This window comes from Tasmannia lanceolata, unplaced genomic scaffold (genome assembly GCF_043159265.1).
Source record: "Tasmannia lanceolata isolate RefF3 unplaced genomic scaffold, GAP_Taslan_0.1 ptg000008l, whole genome shotgun sequence".
Classification (NCBI taxonomy): Eukaryota; Viridiplantae; Streptophyta; class Magnoliopsida; order Canellales; family Winteraceae; genus Tasmannia; species Tasmannia lanceolata.
The window spans coordinates 68,533,189-68,558,223 of NW_027518685.1; positions in this window are offsets into that span (position 1 = coordinate 68,533,189).

Here is a 25,035-nt window from a genome sequence, read left to right on the forward strand (position 1 = left end):
CATTGGCTGCATATTACTATTTCCTCCTCTTCTTCCACTTCCAGGTTTCATTGCTAGCCGGCAGTGCAACGAACACAATTGCAGGAGATGAAAATATACGAAAAACTAGTTCAGAAAAAGAAAATAATTAAAGAATGCATCAAAACTGTTCAGAAAAAGAAGAATTTTAATCGAAATTAAAGATAAACACAAAATTACGTAAATTTAAGTTGGATTCCGTTTACAGATAGAGAAGAGAGATATTTTAGCATATATTTTAGAATGAAAAGAGTCCAATTACTATAAAAAAAAGGATATACATTAGTACAAAAAATGAAAATTGGAAATGCAGGTAGGCCCTAAAATATTTAAAAAAAAAAGATTGATGTTTCTTATAAATTAAAACTTAGAATCCTGGGGTAAGCATTTTTATACCTTTAGGGGATGGTTACTTTGGAGGCCTTGGGTGGGAAATTGACATTGATCTTGGAAAATGAAAAATTGTGAGGCAGATCAGTCATCACATTTCAAACCTAGATTAAAAAACTTCTATGGAAAAAGAAAGGGGATGGACTTGTAGCACTCTGGCAAAGGTAAATTTGAGCAAAAGATAGCATAACTTTAAATTAGAACCTCTACTTCTTCACGGATACGTAGGAAAGTACATTGTTCCTTCAACCATCTGCGTAATACATCCTTTTTTTGAAATAACGCAATGTCGCAATGTTTCCCTAGAAACCATACAAAAACAAAACAATCCTGATTGAAAGACTGCTAAGAAAGTGGGAAAAACAGGTAGGAATGAAACTTGCAACACAATGCGTAGGTGATGGGAACCTAGTTTTTCAAATATATTATTCTAATCAAAATAAAGAAAAATCATACCTAAATTGAATACCAACGAAAACCATAGGAAAAAAAACTCAATCGAGAGGGAAAAATAATTGAAAATGAATGAAAAATATGAATCGAGATCACGTAGAGCTGAAAGAGCCTCCTCCACCGACCCCATTGTGATGGAAAAAAAAACTATCCTCAATTACTTAGGTCTATACTTTATTACTTTACTATACATATAGAGAACAAAAAAAGAACAACTTGTATGAATAAAAAGTAAACCCAATTCAGAAAAATACCTTGAAGAACGAAAATAAGCCAAACAGGGTTTAGAACCAATAAAACAATAAAATTTTCAATGATCTTATAGTTAATATAGAGATTGGAGCCTTCGTATTCTTCGTCTCTTATATATGCAGTCCTTATGGATAGAGAAGTAGAGCTTCTGCAACCACCTATTTTATTTGATTCAATTTGAGAGAGAGAGGTTTTTTTAAAGGTAGAAGACTAAACGTTTCCCAAAGAACGAAGAGATGGAATAGAACAGACTTTTGGTATTTTCAACTTTTGGAATTCCTTTTAGATAAAGAAGGGTTGCCATTTTCTCAACTTTTGGAATTCCTCTTAGATAAAGAAGGGTTGCCATTTTCTCAACTTTTGGAATTCCTCTTAGATAAAGAAGGGTTTCCAGATGGCTTCTTTAGACAAGTATTCTCGATAGGTAGACACGCATTCATGATAGAAACGATTTGTAGAGAAATGCTAAACCGACGGAATTCATTACGTTAAATGGAATTAATTACCCTGAAATTTGCAATGGAAAAAATGCCACGTTGGAAAAATTGATGCCACGTAGATTCAAGAGAGAAGGAGGGGCTGTCACGTGGGCGTGAACTATAAACAGCCCTTTTAATTAGGCAAATATCGGGGCGAGACGTAAGCAAATATCGACAGAAAATCTCGAAAACATCACGTGCAATTTCAATTAAGCAAAAACGAAGACACCCCCACCCTAGCTTAAAATATAAAAAATATCGGGGCGAGACGTAAGCAAATATAGAGAGAAAATCTCAAAAAAATCGCGTGCAATTTTAATTAAGAAAAAATGAAGCAAAGTTGGGCTGACACGTAAGCAAAGTTTCTCTTTTTTAATTAAGCAAAAACAAAGTTTCTTTTTTTTTTTAAAATAAGCAAAAACCTAGAAAATAGATGCTAAGACGAAAGGGGAGGCTGACACGTTAGCATGAACAGTAAAAAGACCTTTCCTCTTTATTATAGATAGATAGATATAGAATTATGTGAGAAGAAGAGGACAAAATGGTCTTTTGAACAGTGAGACACGCCTCCTAGGTCAATAGTTTTTAAACTACCATTCATCCAGAAATTCAGAAACTTTGTGTAATTACGTAGTAAAATGACTATATATTATAGAAGATATCTCAGCTATCACTTTAGAGAGGATGTTCTAGTCTAAAGAGATTGCTAGGAACATCCAACACAATCTGGGAGATCCTCACAATGCATGTGATGATTATCTAGCAATAATTTATTAAAAGTTCAAGCAGTTACTTTTTTGTGCCATCCCAACCATATAGTTGTTTATATGGAGTGATCAACACCATTGCTTTGGGTAGGCGGTTTGATCTTTCTGGTCATAAGCCATTCATTGCAAAAATAACAAATTATTAACTTAAAACTCAAAATAAAGCTTATGATTAGTTCCAACAATCATTTTGCATTACAACTAAAGGAAAATTGTACCATTATTGGAAACAATAATTTTTCAAGTAACTACGGAATTCTGCGAGCTTCTCGGTCGACCGGTCAATATATGCATCCATAGCTCTGAAGTATTTATGCCTCCAATTTTTGTTGAGGATGAGAAAACCGATGACTCTCCAAAATCCCAAAGCATATGACATTGCCACAAATGAGTAGAAAATCACAGGATTATCAAGAACCCTAGAATTTTCCCCCTCATCTCTAGGAGGTTGTGGAGGGATGTCCAAGGAGCAATTTCTTTTTAGTGGTGGTCCACAAAGATCTGGATTTCCCTCGTAGCTATGGTTACCAAATGTGGTAAAGTGTTTCTCATAAGGGATCTTACCTGATAGGTTGTTGTAGGTGACGGAGAAAACGCCAAGAAAATCCAGTTGAGATAATTCATAAGGGATTTTCCCAACTAACTTGTTCTGAGAAAGATCTAAACTCTCCAAGCTTTTTAGGTTTTGAAAGGATCGTGGAAGATGGTCAGTTAGCAGGTTGTTGGAAAAAATTAATGAGAGAAGCTCTCCCAAGTCTCCTACTTGGAATGGAATGTCACCCTCCAACTGATTCATGAACAAATCGATTCCAGTCATCAAGGTAAAAGGAACACCCTCGTAAGTGTAAGTTACACCCTTTGTGGTGAAAGAAGTTGAAGGCCTAGGAAGAAAGGATGTAGTATACGAGTAAGTTACACCGTTTGGCCCAGGATGAAAGGGTGTATAATTTATAAAAAGATCGGAAATTTGGATTTGATCTACTTTCTTCCATGAAATTATGCGATCGAGACAAGGTATATTTCCAGAAAAAGAATTGTTGGAGAAATCTAATATATGGAGGTTACTTAGTTGACACAGTTGTATTGGAATGTGTCCTCGAAAGAAATTATGCCCTAAAAGAATTGATACCAATTTTGAGAGGGAGAATAACCAACTAGGAATAGTATCAGATAGGGTATTTTTTCGCATATCAAGAATCATCAAATCAAGGCTATTTAACAGGCCAGTGGGAATTACTCCAGTGAAATTATTGTGGCTAACAAGTAAATATTGCAATCGTGCCAAGTTAGCATCAATTGGGAGAATGTCTCCTAAGCAATCTATTACTTGATACGTTTACGTAAACCAGCTGAGCGCATTTTTTGGTGAGTTGATGTGGCATTTCTCCTGAAAGGTTGTTGCAAGATAGATCCAATACCTTTAAGCTTTTTATTTCACCCATGGATGACGGGATCCTACCTTGCAAAATATTTTTGGATAGGTTGAAGTAATTCAAATGAGGGAAGAGTGTGCCGATGTTTGTAGGAAGTGGCCCAAACAGATTGTTCTCAGAGATATCTAAAAATTTGACGAACGATGTAGTGTTGTGGGTAGACTGAGGAATTGAGCCTTCGAACAAGTTACCGCTCAACAACAAGGTCTCACCTGATGTATTGTACAATAGCCAAGATGGGATGATCCCTTTAAGAGAGTTATGACCCAAATTTAAATAGTGCAAATAAATCTGAGTTGAAAGGAAGCTAGGAATGGTATGAGTGCTCAGTTGGTTGAGGTTGCAATTTTCTACGGACAACGACAAGAGTTGAAAAGTAGGAACCCAATGTGGGTGTTGGGTTTCGACCTCTAATTGGACATTGTTTGAAAGCTGCGAGAGGTTGGCAAAAATAGAAAATGAGAACACACCCATGAACTGATTATTTGAAAGATCAATAAATTGTATCTTCGTTAGGTTCTTGAAAACGAATGAAGGAATCTTCCCTGTAAAGCGATTGTCGGAGAGAAAAAGCACTTGCAGGTTATGCATGCCTTCCATACATGGATGAAGACCACCCTCAATTGAATTGCTCATGAGATACAAGTGACTTAAGTTCCTTAGTTTGCAAATCCGTGTAAGAATAAGACAGAGAAAATGGAGACAAAATTAGATTGATGTCGCAAAATGATAACGAGGAAGCCCCATTGTATGATTATGAGGCAAAATAAAATTCTTCATTGAAAAATAAGTTTCTCATAAAAAAAAAATTTCTTTTTTTTTCCCAATTTATTAGTGTAAATGTAAATAGTCAAATTTTGGGAAATAATATTCCCACACCTTGACTCAGTAAGGCCTATCAAATGTATGGATAAGATCAATCAAAGGTGGGACCTCAAGACCACTAACTTCTTCTGGATGATGCCCTCATACATCAAATCTCCAACATCGGGTCCCTTTCGCTATTTCTTCCCTTTTTTATTTTTTTTGCCTATCTTCTCCATAAAAAATATTTTTTATATATTTAGTTGAATGGATTGGATAGCCAAAAAATGGACCCCGCCTTACAAAGAAGGCAATTGACATACGGCCACGTTTGGATACCCATGAGATTTAGATTTGGATTTCTCACATTTGCAGTTGAGATTTGGAACTGGATGAGATCCTTAGATTTCTAAAACAGCTGTAACAATGAAAAAAATCCGATTTTCAAATCTATTCTGCAAGACTTTATTTGGAAATCAATATTTGTGGCAGCTACCTTCACCCTCGCTGCTCCTCGACATTGCTGCAGCTGCAGCCATACGTCCCTCCCTCCCTCCCTCTCTAACTCTCTCAATCGAATTCATACAACATGAGCATGAGGATGATTGATGTATTTTGTATCCAAAACTCAAATCCAAATCCAAATACAAAAACATGAGGTATCCAAACGTGGCCCGTGTATTTTTTTTATTTGATTTTTTTTTTTTTTGAAAAGGTAATGAATTTTATTAATACCCAAAACACAAGTGCCGGGGACGAGACGTCCCCAAAACACTAAGAGGCAGTTTGGATACACTTATTTTAGAATCCTAGATTTCCTCAAAATTGTAGTTGGGAGACAAGAAAAGAAATAGAGCAGCCGTCGTTTTATGATTTCTAGCCCTTCTTTCCAACAGCAAGAGAGCTGGCGATCGTCCCATGTTTCCAAGTTTTAGAAATCGGAGGATGCAGGAGAGATTTCTAAAACCTGGTTTTCTTACTAAAAATCCAAGAAACGCTGCCAGGATAGCATACCAGCAGCTTGATCATGACCCTCTTTCATACGGTTTTCAAACTAAAACCTGGATTCTAAAATCCGTATATCCAAATGGCCCCTAAGTATTACAAATTTACCCGATATTCAGGAGAATGTTTACAATGTATGATCCCCCACCAGAGCCACGTCCCCAATAATGGTATCGGTTACGGTTCACTCCGGTCTTTGCCAAAGCATCCGCTTTGGAGTTTGCGGACCTCCCTCTGTGAAATTGTGTGTTATTCGACTAATGGAACGAAAATTGATACTTGAGCCAAGAAAGGGTGTTCGTACTCGTTCATTTTGGTAACACCCTAGTCTCGAGTCTGGATTCTGGAATCAATAGAAAGTACAAGGAGACGTTGGGGTTGGACGATCATCCCAGGTGGGCAGAGGGTGCCAATCTTCCTACGATGACTGCTATTGATGAAGGCAAGGGTTGGTTTCTCGGTGACTAGTGACTGTTTAGAAACTGTTTATAACTATGTAGGCTAGCCTGTTGGGAACAAAAGGACTCTTGCACTAGTTGGGATAGATGGACACAATCCGGTAAGACCGTCTTTTACTGTGTTCCCTTTAAACCTATTCAGGTTGCACATGTGATACGATGGGTTTTGTAAAAAATGATAAATTTTTTATCCAATTAGCATGCCAAAAAAGGGTAAACTTGATTCCCTAATTGTTATCAGGTGGCTCGATGAGCTGGATGGGAGATCTCCCTCTCCATGGAGAATTTCAGAGTTCATTGTTGAGAAATTGAGATACTTGATCGCGTGAAGGGACACCATGTCCCGTTCCATCTTGTAAGGAGATCATGCAACTTTAGAGTATTTTTATTTTATCCCCTCATAGTTTCATAAGATTTCTTTGGAGAACTAAAGCAATGCTAATGAAATAAACGGATTAGATCAATCAAAGGTGTGACTCATAACCCTCGTTTTTAAGGTTTCCGAAAAAGAAAAAGTTTGTATTATTATATTTTCATAGCCTACATGATAAATAGTCATTATCCAATCTTCGCATCCATGAAGGCATATCACTTCCTGTGCCCGCCACTTGTGCCCTGTGGATGTGATCTGTTTTGATAACTAACTGACGAATACAAACCTGGCCCATTATTGTTTGCCCTGTGGAGCATTATGCTTCATTAAGGATTTCCCTATCAGAAGCTAAAGCATTGATATTTATAGTAGTTAATAGGGTGAATGGGATGTCCATTACGTACGGGACTAGAACCATATGGGTTTTCCTCATCATGTTTCACACCCCTGTCCCTATGTATGACATGATGTTGACCCTAGGCTTGATCGTAAGACTCATTTGAGGTTTTGTTTGAGTGATGTACTGTTTAAGACCCAGTTATCGGTTGTCTCTAGGTTGTGACCTGTGAGATCCAAAGATCTTAAAAGAGAGGGTGGGAATATCATTTCCCATTTTCTTTATAAAATTCATAGTTTACTTTTCTTTAAGGTTATTATGACAGAAAAATAACAAAATCCTGTCAAAAAATACTCCACACATCATCATTGTGGGTGAGGAAATCCTACTGCCCCGTACCTGTTGAGATGACAAATGTAGATGTCAGATTATTCCATGATAAATCCAGGGTTTGAAGGGAGGAAAGGTTGCCTAGACATGATGCAAGACTTTGATCATAAAGATTGTTATTGCTGAGATATAGATTCGTGAGTCTCTTCAAGCCACATAAACCTACAAGAAAAATGATCAAGACATAAACACCCAAAACACATATCATTTATTACTAAACAATAAATTGCTCTCAATGGAAGGGATAGTATGGGTTGACTTATGATGGTCAACTTGATCAACGGTCTTGATTACACCCCTGCCCATATGTGGAACTTAATTTTGACCCTAGGCTTCATCCTAACCATGACCACTCAAAGTAATAACATAATTAGTCCTGTAAACATGTGGAGATGATATAACTATAAGATTTGGCCCAGTCATTGTGTTGGTTGTCTCTGGGTTGTGAGATCCAAAGATCTTAAAAGAGGGGGTGGGAATATCATTTCCCATTTTCTTTATTAAATGTATAGTTTAATTTTCTTAAAGCGGGTACTATGCCAGAAAGATAACAAAATCCTGTCAAAAAATACCTGTTGAGATGGCGCCAAATGTGAATGTCAGATTATTCCCTGATAAATCCAGGGTTTGAAGGGAGGAGAGGTTGCCTAGACATGATGGAAGACTTTGATCGTGAAGATTGTTATCTCTGAGACGTAGATACGTGAGTCTCTTCAAGCCACATAAACCTACAAGAAAAATGATCAAGACATAAACACCCAAAACCCATTTCATTTATTACTAAACAATAAATTGCTCTCAATGGAATATAAAACTAAAAATGCTAAAAAAATGCTAAAAAATCATCTCAAAGTTGTTGTTATCGGGTGGTTGTTGTTACATTACATATACACATTATCTTTTAACCGTAGTGAACGAAACACTGTTTAAGGAGAGTTTTTTTTTTCTTTTGTTTTTTTTTTTGAAAAAAATCTCTTTTTATTGGTATGGAGTTAGTACTTTGTTTAAGACTTTTATAGTAAAAACCCCCATTTTCTGTGGAAAATGTTTTAAGCACGTTTAAGATGGTATTAAATACATTTTTTGCCCAACTTTCCAACTTTATTACCCCCACTATATTTTTGTAAATGACACATTTTTTAATGCATTTTTTTGTGTTTTCATTTTTTACTATATTTTTTGAACCAATAATGTATTAAACTCGAATTTTCCCCATCCTCGTCCTTTTTGTGGTGCCGAACCACGTTTTGCTAAGTACGCTTTTAACTTAGGTTTCGAGCGCGGTGGATCACGTTTCATCTGGGACGGTTGCTCTCCAAAAGGCTAAGAAATTGCAAAGGAACAAACGGAAATTGACGTGCTTTGCTATTATACTCCTTCTCATAATCGTGGTTATCATTGTCGTTGTTGTCATCAAGCCTTGGAGTAAGAGCGGTGCGTGATTTGCGTAGTGTTTGTGTAATATACATCGGCAAAAGCCCAACTAAAATCTTTCATTTTTTTTCTTTTTTCTTCTTTCCCCTTTTTAGTGTGGTTTATTTCCCTGCATTATTGTTATATATTCTTTTCTGATCTATGTTTTGTGTACTTTATTCTGAGAAAAACAGATCTTTTATTTTGAAATATGAATTTGCAATTGTCTTTATATTGTTCAATAAAATTGAAAGGTGCAAAAATTGAACTTCCATCTTAGGTATTGTATTAGTGTATATTCTAGGCTACTAATGTTGACACTCCCATGTTTTGATAATTGCACTAACTCATCTTGTCTTTTATCATTTAAATAGCTGTCAAAGGTTATTATAGTTCCCCAAAAGCACTCAAAGCAATTAAGGAAGAACAGACAAGCTGAGATTCTGCAATTATGAAAACAGAGTAGTGCCAAATTCTATTGTCACAAGGTTAGAAGATTATTTTAGGGGGACTGATATCTGCACTACCGTATTTTGATAATGACACTACAATATTCAAGATGGTATAAACATCCACTCATAAAAGGTGCAAAACAAAGTGAGTAATGGCATTATCCAAATATGGTCTGCCGGTCTGCCATAGTTATACTATATCACATGTCACTGTACTTGGTTAAAGAAGCAAAAACACCGCCCGCATGTTACAAACTTATATAAGCTATGTTTTGGATGTATTACTTATATGAAAAATGCTAAAAAAATCACCCTTAGAATTTTTTCCTATGGATCACTTTCTGGGCCCACTGGTGCCATGTGGAAGTTGATCAATTCTGTTGATTTAGCTGACAGCCACAAAAATGGGCTCTTTATCATTTTCCCAATCTTGATCAGATGCTATTTTCTTTATTAAATGTATAGTTTACTTTTCTTAAACAGGAAATGCTAATAGCCCCGTACCTGTTGAGATGGCGCCAAATGTGAATGTCAGATTATTCCCTGATAAATCCAGGGTTTGAAGGGAGGAGAGGTTGCCAAGACATGATGCAAGACTTTGATCGTGAAGATTGTTATAGCCAAGATCTAGTTGCGTGAGCCTCTTCAAGAAACATAAACCTACAAGAAAAATTATTTTTGATTTCTTCTTTTATCAAGAAAAATGTATGATAGTGAAGATTGTTTTCTTCTCCAGAAACTCTATTGATTTATTTTTTGTTACATCTTTTATCATCTTTTGTAACACGGGTGGTGAGGAGTTCGAGGGATCGTGTCAAACAACCAGTTGCTTCAAAAGCTTAAGCGGCTGGAGACGGCATTATTTAATCTTTCATACTTTAACACCCCCTCACTTGTGGCCCCTCTTTTAGGGTTGGCCTACATGCCATTGCATATGGATTTTTGTTATCAAGGAGGGATGAGGAGAAGAGGGATATCTTCTCCCTTGCATGGGCAACCTCACTTTGAGAGGAAGTCTGCAGCCGAGGCATGTGAGTTATGCACCAGGCTCTGAAAGTGTTGAGGATTTTTCTAATGTGGGTTATCATTGGGATATTTTCCATGGGGGCTTGAATTTTCCCCGTAATTACATCTACTGCAAATAATTAATCGGCTCTAATCTATAGATTTGGGGTTCCCCATTTTTGCACTATTTTGTGAAAATGGATGAGAGCTCTAGTCCAAAAAACTTTTCTTTCATGATTTCAATGGAGAGTAAACCAAGAATCATTCTTTCGTCATGTTGAAGAATTCCACCAATTCTGGCTCCTTCGATATTAATCTTGAGCTCTCCATGATCATGATTCTTCGTTTCATATGGTTTGGTTTGGAATATCCTTTCAGTAATACTGTCTGGTGTTAGAGAGTGTAGCATTTCTGACCCTTCAACAACCAGCATTAGTTAGCAGACTAACGCTAGTCTTAAGCCAGTGTTGTATTTTTTAGGTGCCTTGAAGTCCTCCTTTGGAATGTATTAAGCTAGTCATTAAGATTCCTTTTCAGGTCTACCTTAAGCCTTGTTCGAGTTGCAAGAAAAAAAATTCAGATGGAAAAAACTTTCTTGGAAAATTTTCATCTTTCCACAATTTAGATGGAAATGATATGATTATGGTTAATTTGGAAGGATATTATTATAAATTGTAAGTTACTCTTAATAAAATTTGAATAGTGATGGTTCCAATTAGCTTTTTCATGTGTAAAACAAGTACGAAATCTTTGAAATATTTTTCCTTTCCAAACTTTTCCTCAAAATTCTTGCCATCTAAATAGGGCCTAAAGGATTCCAAGTCTGCTAGCAAGAGCTTGAAGTCTTCTGTAAGTTTTAGAAAAGTTTTAGAAAGTTTTCACAAGCAAGCAAAGCTTATTACTTTCCTTTTTTCACTAGGTAAGCTGGGATTGAACTGCCGACCTCAACCATATTGTGGATATACTATATTCTGATGGCTGTAGATAGTTAACAGTTTGACCTCAACCATATTGGCATATTTTATGGATTTACTATGGGGTGATGATAAATTCGCACCCCCTGTAGGATAATTCAAACCCTTTAACGTGAATTGAGGTAAAAAAAATGTTAAAGGCTGATGCTTGTTTATGCTTTTTGACACTTTTTGACGTCAATTCACCTTAAATGGGTGCGAATCATCCTATAGGGTGTGCGAATTTATCATCTCCCTTTTCTATATTCCAATGACTAAGGTAAATGATATATATCTTGATGAGTTTGTGTTATATGGATTAACTATATAGTAGAATGTTTTGAGCAAGGTATTCCATATTGTTTGTTATATATATGTATTATGTGATATGAAGCTACTTTTGAGAGTGATGATAGATCATACATGTGGCCTTGTTTTCACCTATATTATCTCATTATCTCTCTTTAGTGTGTATGATGTGCCATATATAATCAGTCGATATATCTGACACATAACATCTCATTGGATGTGGCAATTTGTGGAACATGATGAGAACAAGGTTTATAAAGCCCTATTTTACAACGTGATCTTTTTTTCGTACTTGGAAACTTTTTATATGAGGAAATTGAGCTCTATCAAAATAAATTTTTATAAGGTTTATAAAGCCCTATGGAAAGAAAATATCAAATTTTATTTTTTCAAAATTTCTACTTTAAAACAAAAGAACTAAATGTCAATTGTTTATTGTCTAGGACTAGATATATGCACCCATTGGCTACATATTACTATTTCCTCCTCTTCTTCCACTTCCGGGTTTCATTGGTAGTCGCTGGTGCAACAAACACATTGCAGGAGATGAAAAGATAGGAAATATGATCTGAGAAAAAGATGACAAAATGGTCTTTCGAACCGTGAGATACGCCTCCTAGGTCGATAGTTTTTAAACTACCATTCATCCATAAATTCATAAACTTTGAGTAATTACTTAGTAAAATGTCTATATATATAGTGAAGATATCTCAGCTATCACTCTAAGAGGATGTTATAGTCTAAAGAGATTGCTAGGAACAATCAACACAATCTAGGACATCCTCACAATGCAGGTGATGATTATCTAACAATAATTTATTAAAAGTTCAAGCAGTTATTTTTTTTGTGCCATCCCAACCATATAATTGTTGATATGGAGTGATCAACACCATCGTTTTGGGTAGGCGGTTTGATCTTTGTGGTCATAAGCCATTCATTGCAAAAATATCAAATTATTAACTTAAAACTCAAGATAAAGCTTATTATTAGTTCCAAAAATCATTTTGCATTACAGCTAAAGAAAAATTGTACCATTATTTGAAACAACAAGTTTTCAAGTAACTGCAGAATTCTGAGAGCTTCTCAATCGACCGGTCAATATATGCATCCATAGCTCTGAAGTATTTATGCCTCCCATTTTTGTTGAGGATGAGAAAGCCGATGAATCCCCAAAATCCCAAAGCATATGACATTGCCACGAATGAGTAGAAAATCACAGGATTGTCAAGAACCCTAGAATTTTTTCCCTCATCTCTAGGAGGTTGTGAAGGGATTTCCACGGAGCAATTTCTTTCTAGTGGTGGTCCACAAAAATTAGGATTTCCCTCATAGCTATCCTTACCAAATGTGGTAAGGTGTTTATCAAAAGGGATCTTACCTGATAGGTTATTGTAGGCGCAGAGAAAGCACCAAGTGAATCCAGTTGAGATAATTCATAAGGGATTCTCCCAACTAACTTGTTGTGGGAAAGATCCAAACTCTCCAAGCTTTTTAGGTTTTGAAAGGATTGTGGAAGATGGCCAGTTAGCAGGTTGATGGAAAATTTTAATGAGTGAAGCGATTCCAAGTCTCCTATTTGGAATGGAATATCACCCTGCAATTGATTCATGGACAAATCAATTCCAGTCATCAAGCCAAAAGGAAGGCCCTCGTAAAAGGAAGTTATACCCTTTGTGGTGAAAGAAGTTGAAGGCTTAGGACGAAATTTTGTATGACTAAAGAAAACAACAGGAATTTGAATTTGATCTGTTTTCTTCCATGAACTTATGTTGTTGAGACAAGAAGGTATATTTTCAGAAAAAGAATTGTTGGAGAGATCCAAGGTATAGAGGTTACTTAGTTGACACAGTTGTATTGGAATGTTTCCTCGAAATAAGTTATTCCCTAAAAGAATTGATACCAATTTTGAGAGGGAGAATAACCAACTAGGAATAGTGTCGGATAGGGTATTTTTTCGCATATCAAGAATCATCAAGTCAGGGTTGTTGAAAATGAGAACACACCCATGAACTGATTAATTGAAAGATCAATAGACTCTATCTTCGTTAGGTTGTTGAAAATGAATGAAGGAATCTTCCCTGTAAAGCGATTGTGGGAGAGATAAAGCTCTTGCAGGTTATGCATGCCTTCCATACATGGATGAATGCCCTCAATTGAATTGTTCGAAAGATCCAAGTAACTTAAGTTCCTTAGTTTGCAAATCCCTGTAAGAATAAGACAGAGAAAATGGTGACAAAATTAGATTGATGTTGCAAAATGATAACGAGGAAGCCCCATTGTATGATTATGAGGCAAGATAAAATTCTTCGCTAAAAAACAAGTTTCTAATAATAATAAAAAAAATTCCAATTTATTAGTGTAAATGTAAATAGTCATATTTTGGGAAATAATATTCTCACACCTTGACTCAATGTAAGGCCTATCAAATGTAAGGATAAGATCAATCAAAGGTGGGACCCTCAAGACCACCAACTTCCTCTGGATGACGCCCTCATACATCAAATCTCCAATGTGGGGTCCCATTCGCTATTTCTTCCCTTTTTTATTTTTTTGCTTATCTTCATAAAAAATATTTTTTATATATTTAGTTGAATGGATTGGATAGCCAAACAATGGACCCCGCCTTAAGATATGGCCCAGACATTGTATTTGTTGTCTCATGACTTGTGAGATCTCAAGATCTTAAAAGAGGGGGTGGAATATCATTTCCCATTTTCTTTATTAGATGTATAGTTTACTTTTCATAAAGCGGGTAGTATTATGTCAGAAAAATAACAAAATCCTGTCAAAAAATACTTCACACATCATATTTTGGGTGAGGAAATGCTACTGCCCCGTACCTGTTGAGATGGCGCCAGATGTGAATGTCAGATTATTCTCTGATAAATCCAGATTTTCCAGGGAGGACAGGTTGCCTAGACATGATGGAAGACTTTGATCGTGAAGATTGTTATCTCTGAGATATAGATCCGTGAGTCTCTTCAAGCCACATAAACCTACAAGAAAAATGATCAAGACATAAACACCCAAAACCCATTTCATTTATTACTAAACAATAAATTGCTCTCAATGGAATATAAAACTAAAAATGCTAAAAAATTGCTAAAAAATCATCTCAAAGTTGTTGTTATCGGGTGGTTGTTGTTAGGGGTGGACATGGTTCGGTTCGGTTCGGTTTTGGGGTATACCCAGAACCGAACCATATATAATCGGTTCCCTGAAATTGGAACCGAACCAGAACCATATATGTTTGGAACCGAACCGAACCAGAACCATATATAATCGGTTCGGTTCGGTTCGGTTCTGGGTTTACCCGACATTCACCAAATCAACGGAATTTATTCACAACAGTTTCCTCCTTTGTTTGAATGTTTGGTTATTTTTTTCTTGAGATAGAATAACTTTATGTTTCCAGCCTATCATTGTTGGGAAAAGCAGAGCACAAAAGTCTCTAATGAGATGATGAATATGACTTTGTGGGGGCGTTATACAAAGTTAATATTAAAAAAAAAAGCATGCAGTCACTTTCCCTTCCCACATCTTCTTTCCTGCCATTAAAATATTATGGCTTGTTTGCCAAACATTTTATAAAATCGAGTGAGTGGAATCAGTCCATTCACTTTATTTTTTGGGAAGTGCTGATTAATCTAAGGGTTTTAAGGTGGGTCGGTTCTCAATTCGGTTCTCGGTTCCGGGATCCCAAACCCAGAACCGAACCGAATTTCCATCGGTTCCAGGTTTTTAGAACCGGAACCGAACCATATAACTATGGAACCGAACCGAACCGAACCATATGTGCCGGTTCGGTTCGGTTCCTCGGTTCGAACCGGAACCATGTCCACCCCTAGTTGTTGTTACATTACATATACATAGTATCTTTTAACCGTAGTGAACGAAACACTGTTTAAGGAGAGTTTTTCTTTTCTTTTTCTTTTTTTTTTTTTTTTGAAAAAAGTCTCTTTTTATTGGCATCGAGTTAGTACTTTGTTTAAAACTTTTATAGTAAAAACCCCCATTTTCTGTGGAAAATGTTTTAAGCACGTTTAAGATGGTATTAAATAATGGTATCGTTACGGTTCCCAGTCTTTGCCAAAGCATCCGCTACAGAGTTTGCGGACCTCCGTCTGTGAAATTGTGTGTTATTTGACTAATGGAAGGAAAATTAATACTTGAGCCAAGAAAGGGTGTTCATAACCTCGTTCATTTCGAAGTAACACCCTAGTCTCGAGTCTGGATTCTTGCATCAATAGAAAGTACAAGGAGAGGTTGGGGTCCGACGATCATCCCATGTGTGCAGTGGGTGCCCATCTTCCTACGATGACTGCTATTGATGAAGGCAAGGGTTAGTCTCTCGGTGACTAGTGGCTGTTTAGAAACTGTTTACAACTATGTAGGCTAGCCTGTTGGGAACAAAAGGACTCTTGCACTAGTTGGGATAGATGGACACAATCCGGTAAGACTGTCTTTTACTGTGTTCCCTTTAAACCTATTCAGGTTGCACATGTGATACGACGGGTTTTGTAAAAAATTATAAATTTTGGATCCAATTAGCATGCCAAAAAAGGGTAAAAGATAACTTTTGACTCCCTAATTGTTATCAGGTTGCTCGATGGGCTGGATGAGAGATCTCCCTCTCCATGGAGAATTTCAGAGTTCATTGTTGAGAACTTGAGATACTTGATCGCGTGAAGGGTCACCATGTCCCGTTCCATCTTGTAAGGAGATCATGCAACTTTAGAGTTTTTTTATTTTCTCCCCTCATAGTTTCATAAGATTTCTTGTGTTGTGTTTTCTCTGTGTTTTTTGCGGCTGCTTGGAATAAATTTTCAGTAGTTCAAAAAAAAAAAGGTAAAAAACAACTTCTAGAAAGGCCTTTGTAGTACGTAGAATAACATAACAAGAAAGATGCTAAATTATTTTTTAGCATGCTTTGTCATGTGTGTAACGTTACAGTCATAATTATTTTTTAAGACAAAAATATCCCTCTTGTTAGGAGAAAATCGCGCTTTATTGTTGAGAACTATAAATAGGGCTCGCTTTATTTTTTCACAAGAAAGATGCTAAATAAATATGGGTGATACTAACCAATCAAGCCTTGTTTTAAGGATTCTATTAAAAGAAGCTAAACCTTTGATATTTGTAGTCCTTAATCTGACGAAAGGGATCTCAGTTAGGCATAAGACTTGGACAATATGGATTGCCTCATGATGGTCCACTTGATCAACGGTCTTGATTACACCCTGACCATATGTAGAACTTAATGTTGACACTAGGCTTGACCCTAACCATGACCACTCAAAGTAATAACATAATTAGTCCTCTAAACATGTGGAGATGATTTACCTATAAGATATGGCCCAGACATTGTATTGGTTGTCTCGTGACTTGTGAGATCTCAAGATCTTAAAAGAGGGGGTGGGAATATTGTTTCCCATTTTCTTTATTAAATGTATAGTTTACTTTTCATAAAGCGGGTAGTATTATGTCAGAAAAATAACAAAATCCTGTCAAAATATACTTCACACATCATCATTTTGGGTGAGGAAATGCTACTGCCCCGTACCTGTTGAGATGGCGCCAGATGTGAATGTCAGATTATTCTCTGATAAATCCAGATATTCCAGGGAGGTGAGGTTGCCTAGACATAATGGAAGACTTTGATCGTGAAGATTGTTATAGCTGAGATCTAGTTGCGTGAGGCTCTTCAAGAAACATAAACCTACAAGAAAAAGGATCGAGACATAAAAACCCAAAACCCATTTCATTTATTACTAAACAATTAATTGCTCTCGCTGCAAGGGAAAAATCTCGAAGTTTTATATTACTTATATGAAAATTGCTAGAAAAATCACCCTTAGATTATTATTTTTCCTACTTTTTAGACCCAAAAGTGGCTCTTTATCATTTTCCCAATCTTGATCAGATGATCCTAAGCCTTGATTTAGTAGGTCTCACATCAAAAGCCGCTAAAGCTTTCATATTTGTATTCAACAAATAATCTTAGGGCCCGTTTGGATAGTTGATATTGTGTATTTGGATTTGAAATTGAGTTTTGAATACAAAATGAATAGATCCGGCAGCTCATGTTGAGGGAGACAGATTTGTGGATTTCCAATTACTTATTACCACAGCATATTTGGAAATCTGATTTTTTTCACTGTCAGTAGCTGATTTGGAAATCCAAGGATTTCATCCGGATCCAAATCAAAACACAAAAAGGGCTGCAAATGTGAGAAATCCAAATCAAAATCTTCTGGGTATCCAAATGGGCCCTTACTGATGGGATGGCCGTTGGGTGTGGTGCTAGGGCCATATGCGTTGCCTCATGATGGTTTGCCATATCAAGGGCCTTGGTTACGCACACCCTTGTGCATATGTGCAATGTATCTGATCTTGGCCTAGTATTCATCCTATGAGATTTGTTTAAGCCCTGTTTGGATTGCAGAAAAACATATGAGATTTGTTTCAGCCCTGTTTGGATTGCAGAAAAACATTTCTCGCAGAAAATATTTTCTTTGATTTTTTTTTATTTCACAATTTAGAGGGGAATCATATGGTTACGGTTTATTTAGAGGGGTACCATTATAAAAAGAAAATCCTAATAAATAAAACTTTGTAATCAGTCAATGGAAAAGGAAGAAATTTCATAAAAAATTTCTTTTCCAAACTTTTTAAGAAAATTCCTGCAATCCAAAAGGGCCATATGCGTAGTTCCTCATGGTGTAGCCCACAAGGTTGATTTAATGGACTATCATGATTTAATGGTCAAGGGTGTAATTAAGACCGTTGATTTAACGGACTATCATGAGGCAACCCATATAGTCCAAGCAGAGATCACATATGTCAGATTTAAGGCCTACAACTATCAAAGCTTTAGCTTCTATTGGGGACGAGGAAATGGGCCACATAAAAGCTTTAGCTTGCATTAGAGAGGTGATAAAGGGGGCGAATGCCGACTCCAATGGGCGAATTTATCACCGCCCTTTTTAATGGGATTAGAAGTTGAGCCTAGTCTTATACTAACCGAAAGCCCGAAAGTACCCTAACCAAATTCGTTCTCCTCTTTAGACAAAGTGGGAGTTTTTGTCTGTTTGCAAAACCTGGGTTAGGGCTTCCTATGATAAATCTAAATCTTCCAGGGACGAAAGGTTTCCTAGACTTCGATCATCAACTTGGTTATCACTGAGTTCTAGGGTCTTGAGTCTCTTTAATCCTACAAGAATATATATATATATATATTCTGTTGCCCTTTTCAAAAAAAATAAACCTACAAGAAAATGATGAAGACAAAAACATATGAGCACATTTAATTTATTACCAAAAAACAAATTCCTTTCAATGCAAAGGAAAAAAATCAGATTTCTATATTACTTATAAGAAAAAAGCTAAAAAAGTGATTCTTCGGCCTTGTTTTCATAGTCTACGAGATAAATAGTCAATATCAATTCTTCGCATCCTTGAAGACATGAGTTGAATGGCTTGGATAACCAAACAATGGACCCGACCTTGCAACAAAAATATGTTGTTTTTGCTAAAACCGAATAGACAATTAATCTAATGTGTATTTGTGTTATTTTAAAAATTGAAGGAAGGAAAATTTATTACTTTCCCCAAGAGACATGATAGTAGCCTACTGATCAATCAATCCTCGTTTTTATGGTTTCTCCAAAAAGACAAAACAGGTTAACTTTTTATTATTATATTTTTCATAGGCCTATGACAGTCATTATATGCCGTGATCAGTTTGCCTTTCGAAAATTGAAAAAGGGTATAGCTGCTGAAGGTCCCCAAAAGCGTATTAGATACATCCTCTTATGAGATAAGTGAATGTGAAGAGAAAAACTACTTCAACCATCATCATTTCAGATGAGAAAAATACTATTGCCACTCCGTACCTGTTGAGATGCCAGATGAGTTTCTAAGATTATTAAATGATAAATCTAAATCTTCCAGGGACGAAAGGTTTCCTAGACATGATGGAAGACTTCGATCATCAAGTTGGTTTCCCCCGAGAGATAGAGTCTTGAGTCTCTTCAAGCTGCATAAACCTACAAGAAAATGATGAAGACAAAAACATATGAGCACATTTAATTTATTACCAAAAAACAAATTCCTTTCAATGCAAAGGAAAAAAATCAGATTTCTATATTACTTTAAAGAAAAAAGCTAAAAAAGTGATTCTCAGGCCTTGTTTTCTTTTGGATAGACACATTGTGAGATGTTAGGAGTGTCCGTTTGGAGTGAGACTTGGGTTTTTGGAGAACTAAAGCAATGCTGACGAAATAGACGGATTAGATCAATCAAAGGTGTGACTCATAACCCTCGTTTTTAAGGTTTCCGAAAAAGAAAAAGTTAACTTTGTATTATTATATTTTCATAGCCTACATGATAAATAGTCATTATCCAATCTTCGCATCCATGAAGGCATATCACTTCCTGCGCCTGCCACTTGTGCCCTGTGGATGTGATCTGTTTTGTTAACTAATTGACGAACACAAACCTGGCCCATTATTGTTTGCCCTGTGGAGCATTATGCTTCATTAAGGATTTCTCTATCAGAAGCTAAAGCTTTGATATTTATAGTAGTTAATAGGGTGAATGGGATGTCCATTACGTACGGAACTAGAACCATATGAGTTTTCCTCATCATGTTTCACACCCCTGTCCCTATGTATGACATGATTGTTGACCCTAGGCTTGATCGTAAGACTCATTTGAGGTTTTGTTTGAGTGATGTACTGTTTAAGGACCAGTCTCAAAAGGCTAACCTGTTAATTTTCTCTTATAAATACAGTACCTCGAGTATATGAAGTCTACTTTAGGGTATGTCCTACTTATGTGGAAGGTGGGATATCTCATCTCATAGAAAACATGAAGCATTAGTGGCAGATCTTTTTGTGCCTGCTTGTAATGAATTTTCAACAAAAAAAAAAAAAAAGGTCAAAAAGACAACTTCTAAGTCCTAGAAAGACGTGTGTAGTAGGTAGACTAACATAACAAAAATATGTCGGGAGGTTATCGTGCTTTGTCATGTGGGTAATGTTACCGTCATAATTATTTTTTGATTTAGAAGACAGCCACAAAAGTGGCTCTTTATCATTTTCCCAATCTTGATCAGATGATCCTAAGCCTTGATTTAGTAGGTCTCACACCAAAAGCCGCTAAAGCTTTCATATTGTATTCAACAAATAATCTTAGGGCCCGTTTGGATAGTTGATATTGTGTATTTGGATTTGGATTTGAGTTTTGAATACAAAATGAATAGATCCGGCAGCTCATGTTGAGGGAGACAGATTTGTGGATTTCCAATTACTTATTACCACAGCATATTTGGAAATCTGATTTTTTTCACTGTCAGTAGCTGATTTGGAAATCCAAGGATTTGATCCGGATCCAAATCACAACACAAAAAGGGCTGCAAATGTGAGAAATCCAAATCAAAATCTTCTGGGTATCCAAATGGGCCCTTACTGATGGGATGGCATTTGGGTGTAGTGCTAGGGCCATATGCGTTGCCTCATGATAGTTTGCCATATCAAGGGCCTTTGTTACGCACACCCTTGTGCCTATGTGCAATGTATCTGATCTTGGCCTAGTATTCATCCTATGAGATTTGCTTAAGCCCTGTTTGGATTGCAGAAAAACATATGAGATTTGTTTCAGCCCTGTTTGGATTGCAGAAAAACATTTCTCGCAGAAAATATTTTCTTTGATTTTTTTTTATTTCACAATTTAGAGGGGAATCATATGGTTACGGTTTATTTAGAGGGGTACCATTATAAAAAGAAAGTCCTAATAAATAAAACTTTGTAATCAGTCAATGGAAAAGGAAGAAATTTTATAGAAAATTTCTTTTCCAAACTTTTAAAGAAAATTCCTGCAATCCAAAAGGGCCATATGCGTAGTTCCTCATGGCGTAGCCCACAAGGTTGATTTAATGGACTATCATGATTTAATGGTCAAGGGTGTAATTAAGACCGTTGATTTAATGGACTATCATGAGGCAACCCATATAGTCCAATCAGAGATCACATATGTCAGATTAAAGGCCTACAACTATCAAAGCTTTAGCTTCTATTGGTTAATTTCGCCATGGGACATGATACTAGCCTATTTGTTAATTTCGCCATGAGACATGATACTAGCCTATTTGTTAATTTCGCCAACGACAGTCATTATCTGATCTCCCCATCCATGTGGACAAGATGAGTTAATTTGCTCTATTGTCAAAACAAGTTTGTGCCTTGATCAGTTGCCTTTCGAAAATTGAAAAAGGGTACAGCTACTAAAGATCCCTGAGGCCTATACCAAAAGCATATTATATGCATCATCTTATCATTGAAATTATGAGATAAGTGAGAGTGAAGAGAAAAAATACTTCAACCATCATCATTTCAGATGAGAAAAATACTATTGCCACTCCGTACCTGTCGAGATGCCAAATGGGTTTCTAAGATTATTAGTTGATAAATCTAAATCTTCCAAGGACGAAAGGTTTCCTAGACATGATGGAAGACTTCGATCATCGAGTTGGTTTCCCCAGAGATTTAGTTGCTTGAGTCTCTTCAAGCTGCATAAACCTACAAGAAAATGATGATGACAAAAAAGTATGAGCACATTTCATTTATTACCAAAAAACAAATTCCTTTCAATGCAAAGGAATAATGAAAAAAACGGTGATTCTTAGGCCCTGTTTTCTTTTGATTAAATCAATCAAAGGTGTGACTCTCATGACCACCAACTTCCCTGCGATGATGCCTGCATAAAATGGACCCAATTTCCGTTTCTTCCCCTTATATTCCCTTTTTTCTTTTTCTTTTTTTGCATAATTTGTCCAACAATAAAATTCTTTTTAATAGCATTGATCTACCAACATATGAGCATGAGTTGAATGACATGGATAGCCAAAAAATGGACCCCACCTTACAACAAAAATATGTTGTTTTAGCTAAAACCGAATAGTCAATTGCAAGAAGGAAAAAGTTAACTTTGTTTTATTATATTTTCATAGTCTACGAGATAAATAGTCATTATCAATTCTTCGCATCCTTGAAGACATATAACTTCATGGGCTCACATCCTGGGCCCTCCACTTGTGCCCTGTGGACGTGATCTGTTTTGTTAACTAACTGGCGAACTTAAACCTGGCACATTATTGTTTGCCCAACGTTGATTGAATGATCCTAGCACTTGAGTATTAGGCTTCGTTAAGGTTTTCTCTATCAGAAGCTAAACCTTTGATTATTTATAGCAATTAATTGGGTGAATGGGATGTCCATTAGGTACGGGACTAGAACCATATGGGTTTTCCTCATCATGTTTCACCAGATCAATGATCTTGATTCCACACCCTTGTCCCTATGTATGACATGATGTTGACGCTAGGCTTGATCGTAAGACTCATTTGAGGTTTTGTTTGAGCGATGTTCTGTTTAAGGATCATTCACAAAAGGCTAACCTGCTAATTTTCTCTTATAAATACAATACCTCGATTATATGAAGTCTACCTTAGGGATGTCCTCCTACTTATGTGGAAGGAGGGAAATCTCATCTCATTCAAAACATGAAGCATTAGTGTTAGATCTTTTCTTCTAGTATTGAGGCAGAGTTCGTTCCATGCTACAAGACTGCGATACAGGCACTATGGTTGCAGAATTTTATCACAAGGCTTGGAGTCGTGCACTCATATCTCTAGGCTATATGTTATTTATTGGGATAATGCTACAGTAGGTTTCTTCTCTAAGGAGAAAGAAGAGTGACAACGACAATAAGCATAATTACTTAAAGTATCATATTGTTAGGGAGAACGTTAGGGATCATCATTTGGGTATTAAGTAGGGGTGGACATGGTCCGGTTTGGTTCGGTTTTGGGCTAAACCCAGGACCGAACCGTATATAATCGGTTCCCTGAAATTGGAACCAGAACCGAACCATATGTGTGGGACCGAACCGAACCAGAACCATATATAATCGGTTCGGTTTGGTTCTGGGTTTACCCAACCTTCACCAATGGCCCTGTTTATTAATGAATTACAAGCACTAACAGTAACAGTAACAGGCGCAAATTTGGGCAATGCAAAACTTATATGAAGTATGAAGAAGTACAAACAAGTGGGATAATCATGCACAAATTTTGGCAATGCATGAAGCCACGAACTACAAATTTGGGAAATAATAAGGCCCTAATATTCAAAGCAAACAGTCCCTAATATCCAAAGCAAAAATCACATTAAACCAATTCGGTTCTCGGTTCGGTTCTCGGTTCCGGGATCCCAAACCCAGAACAGAACCGAATTTGCACCGGTTCCCGGATTTCTGATCCGGAACCGAACCATATAGAAATGGAACCGAACCGAACCGAACAGAACCAAATGTGCTGGTTCGGTTCGGTTCCTCGGTTCAAACCGGAACCATGTCCACCCCTACTGTGAAGCACATATACATTGTGATGATAGCCGCATACCAAGTGACAAAGAAAGGCTTCCATACATATCACATAAGGGGCAAGTAGAGCATATGGGATTGATTAGTTCATTTAGGCCCTGTTTGTTTTGGATTTTAAGAATCGTTTGTGAGTCCCAAACTGATTATTGGAATCAAAATTACATTTAATTTTTAGTCCAGTAATCAGTTTTGAACTCACAATCCTTTCTCAAAATCTAAAACAAACAGGGCCTTAGTGTTTGATCGCGATTACGAGACACTTTTAACTTTAATGTTGAAACAAAATTTGATGATTCGTATCATAGGTAAAGTTTATACATTTGGATATAGTCAAAGGAAGATTAACCACGAGCACAACATAAAGTTGGAATGGAATGGATATTAGTTAGTCTTATCATAAAGAGTGCACCACATTAAGTACTCATAAAAGGAAATCATTATTTCCGTGATATATGGAATGTAATGCTCATTATTTGGGTATTTGCTGCCATGATCTATATATTTAGTTCTCTTTACATGAATGTATATTTTCCCTGAAAGACTAGACTAAAGAGATTATTTGTTAAAGGAAACGATGTATGCCCATACTTCAGAAATTTAAAGTGTCCAAAGCCCGGTCTTTTTTTACCCAGAACATAGCAGTGTCAATATGGACCGCTGGGAGAATACTGGAATAATCTCTCGTGAGATCTAATAGGGTAGCCGACATTGCCACTTAGATTTTTTATTAATCCATGTTTAGGATTTTTGCTAAAATGGATTTTAGATAAATTAAAGATTAAATCTATTAGAAGTTCAAGTTTAAGAAGGAAGGTGTGTTTCACTAGGAGGGTTAACCCTAATCTCTTTTATTAATATGGGTTTTTGATTGATGGGAGCAAGAGATATTTAGATCTCAGGATTTTATTATGATTTTTCTTTGATATACCAAAGGTAAGGCCAAAGATTCTATTGATCTGAGCATCATAACTTGGCTATATTGCAAAAGCATTCCAGTGATCAACAATACTCAAAGATATGAGCATTTTCAATAGTAGCACATATCATAAAGCAATGTCAATATGATCATCATGGCAAGAGGTACGATCAATTTTCCACATTTTTTATTTGACTTAGATACTAACACAAATTTCTATATCACTTCTATGAAAAATGCTAAAAATGTCACTCACACCCCAGTTGTTTGAAGCTAAATTTCGATGGTTCTAGCTTTGGCAACCCAGGTTTGACCGGCATCGGAGGCCTTATTAGAGACAAGACTGGTGATACTAAGCGAGCCTTCCCTGGGCCTTTTGGTATC